Source organism: Geospiza fortis, unplaced genomic scaffold (assembly GCF_000277835.1).
Source record: "Geospiza fortis unplaced genomic scaffold, GeoFor_1.0 scaffold41, whole genome shotgun sequence".
Taxonomy (NCBI): Eukaryota; Metazoa; Chordata; class Aves; order Passeriformes; family Thraupidae; genus Geospiza; species Geospiza fortis.
In genome coordinates, this window is record NW_005054299.1 from 5159297 (window position 1) to 5162172 (window position 2876).

The following is a 2876-nucleotide window of genomic DNA, read 5'->3' on the forward strand; positions in this document are numbered from 1 at the left end:
ATGATAACTCAAAGACCTACTTTTCTTTTTTCTTTTATAAGTATCTACAGAAATCCTGAAGACATCTGATATAGCAATAAAGCGAGGCAGAGACTGAAAATAAGAGTCAGAAGATAATCAGGCTCATGGCTGTTTTGGTTAGAATAAACACTGAAGTAGCAATATGGATTTCAAGGACCAAAAATTTTCTACCTCAAGGACAAATGTTTTTAGGGATGAAAACCTTTTCATCCCAATCCTGGATACAATTGCTCCTATGGTTTCTGCTGCAATTCAGTTTTGGCTGGTTTTGAATGGCAGAGATCTCAAACCCACGCCTGTATCTGCATTCAACCCCAGAGGTTGACATACTTAGGCAAAACCAACAACAAAGAACCCACTTCAGTATATGAAAAAGTATGCAAATAGAGGAATTACAAAAGGGAAGAGGATTGAAAGGAAGCAAAATATTTAGTAGACTGATTTTTATAGCAAGCATAGTAAGAAAGCTATATACTCTTAAAATGGAAAAGGAAAAATGGATAAGCTGCTTTTTAATATTAATGCTGGTAGTTCTTCAACAGTTGCACAAATCCTTCAAAAATTATCATTCTCTTTGCAGCTAAGCTTCTGCAGTGCAGTTGGAAAGGCTGCTGAGTCTCATGTGGCTGCTCATTTAAGCTGTTCCCATTTCCACTCTTAAGAGAGACTAGAATGTCCTAATTCAGTTTAATAAAAAACACATTGGACTTGGGGGAGGGGAGAACAACGATGGCACTGGGAGAGAACCGAGCAATTTCTCTACTTCAGTGAAGTTTAAAAAAAGGCAGCAAAGAAAAACCAAGGAAAAAACCCCAAAAAACCAAACACCAAACCCAACAGGAAAAACAGTTGATCATCTCAGGAAAGTCTCTAGAAAAGGAGGAGAAGAAAGGGGGAAGACAAACAGAAACATCTTCCTCTTGTTTTGATCTATGTAAAAAAATGGATTCTAAGGCAGTAGTAATTTAATGAAAATGTTTTTTCCCCCAAACTAGCAGAATTATTGTGGTTATTCAAAAAGAGAAGGCTGATTTCTAAATAAAGCCATTAACTGAATTTAGTTTAAGGAAGATACAATTTCATGAGTTCCAAAGAAACAAAGAAGGTTGCTTCAACAAATCAGATTATCTTTGCTGTCGGTGAATTGTTTCAAGGTACTCTGAAGGGTTTGGAGAACTGCAACAGAAGCAGGTATCACATTACTTCATAAAAATGGCAAGCATAAAATGATGTGATTTCCTCACAATACAGATGAGAAATAAAAACAAAATGCAAACCTTGACTTAAGGCCAGAAGGACACTTGAATTGCATATTCCATGACTAAGCAACTAAAAAGCATACCAAAGACAGCACTAACTAAAGGTGCTATTGTGAAAAACACAGTAGTTTTATTTTTTTAATATTTGCTAATACCTTACTGCATATTAGATCAAGTGATACTTGATTTGAAATCTCTTCAGCCAACCTAGGTTTCCTGACTGCTTTAGCTGAGACAAATTCCCTTCTGTCGAGTCCTACATCAAAGGCAATAATCTCAAATGCTTCCTGGAAAATAAACATGTCCTATCATCAAAATTGTCTTTGGGTTCATATTTTAGTTTACTTCTAGTACTGAACTGACCCACTTGTTATTCCCCAGAAAGATCCTGGTTCTGCAAACATGAAATGAACTTAGGACAGAGAGGTCAGTCCTCGTTCAGTTACTGTATGTGGCTACATCACAACCTCTGGTCACTGCTGTTGATTTCGGGGAGAGGGGGAAATTTTCAAACATTAATCCATCAGCTATTGCTGTGACCACAGCCATGATAAACTTGCAAGTTTAGTTTAAGGTGAGCACACTTGCAATGCACTTAAGCAGTTTCTTCCTGACCCCTGTAGTGTTTACTCTCTGCAGAGTGCAGGGCAATGCGATTGCCTTTTTCTCTAAGTGGAAATGCTTCGAAACAGGCAAAGAACATATGTTAGAATTTGCAAAAACAGGCAAGGAGGAAACATCCTGAGAGAGATAAACAATCAAAAATATCAAGCACAAGTAGTAGTATGGGGAAAATAGCATATGGCTAAGCTTTCAGTGGGGAGGGAACAGCTAGTTTGAGCCCAGTGTCTCCCCCAAATAAGAGAGTTTTGAGAAATGTATCTGCAGGACCCTCTGAAAAGTCCATCCCACTAAAAAAGGCCATGTTGATGCCTAACAATGGAGCCAAGTCAAATCCAATGGCTAAAAAAACCTGATCACCATGGTTGCTGCTTCTTATTTTTTCTTAAGTTAATGTCCTTTTGCTTGTATGAGACAATACAGCCAAAGCAGTCCTTTAAGATATGTGTGTATATCTCTTGTGTCATACATACTCTGGAACACAAAATAATATTCTACTAGATACACAGCCAACACACAACAAACCAGGTTTGAGAAGTCCATCAATAAACTCACAGGGACTTAGAAGCCCAAATTTTGAAAAACTGTCAAAAAGCACTGAACCTTATTAAAGAAGACAGCCTTTGAAAAACTGGACATAGGATGCTCTGACATTACCTGATTTTTGAGGATTTGTGAGATTCTTGTATCTTCTTGTGCTGTCTTTGCCATAACATTTCATGCTGCTTTCATTCTGTGATCTCAAAGTGACGTATCTACACAAAACAAAAGAGTGGAAATTACATTTTTCCCACACGTGACTATCTCCCAGCACCAGCTTGCCCCAAAGCATGAGCAGATTTGAGACAATGAGTTTCCTACTGTAACACAACAAAAAACTAACTTCTATTCAATGCAGTATCTCCAGGTTACTCTATCTTTTAAGTCACTATGGCAGAGGGCAACTATCAGCACTCCAACTCCTTTAAAGAATGA

The 2876-nt window shown here is 37.8% G+C and overlaps 1 protein-coding gene across 2 annotated transcripts in view; it reads right to left on the reverse strand.

Annotated features, from left to right (window-relative positions):
* Window positions 1–2656, reverse strand: part of TRERF1 (transcriptional regulating factor 1) — a 29505-nt gene extending 26849 nt beyond the window's left edge. For both annotated transcript variants that reach the window (XM_005416181.2, XM_031060948.1), the window contains exon 1: window positions 2559–2656. The gene's annotated coding sequence lies outside the window, so the exon portion shown is untranslated. The remainder of the gene's footprint in view (window positions 1–2558) is intronic.
* Window positions 2657–2876: the final 220 nt, after the last annotated feature.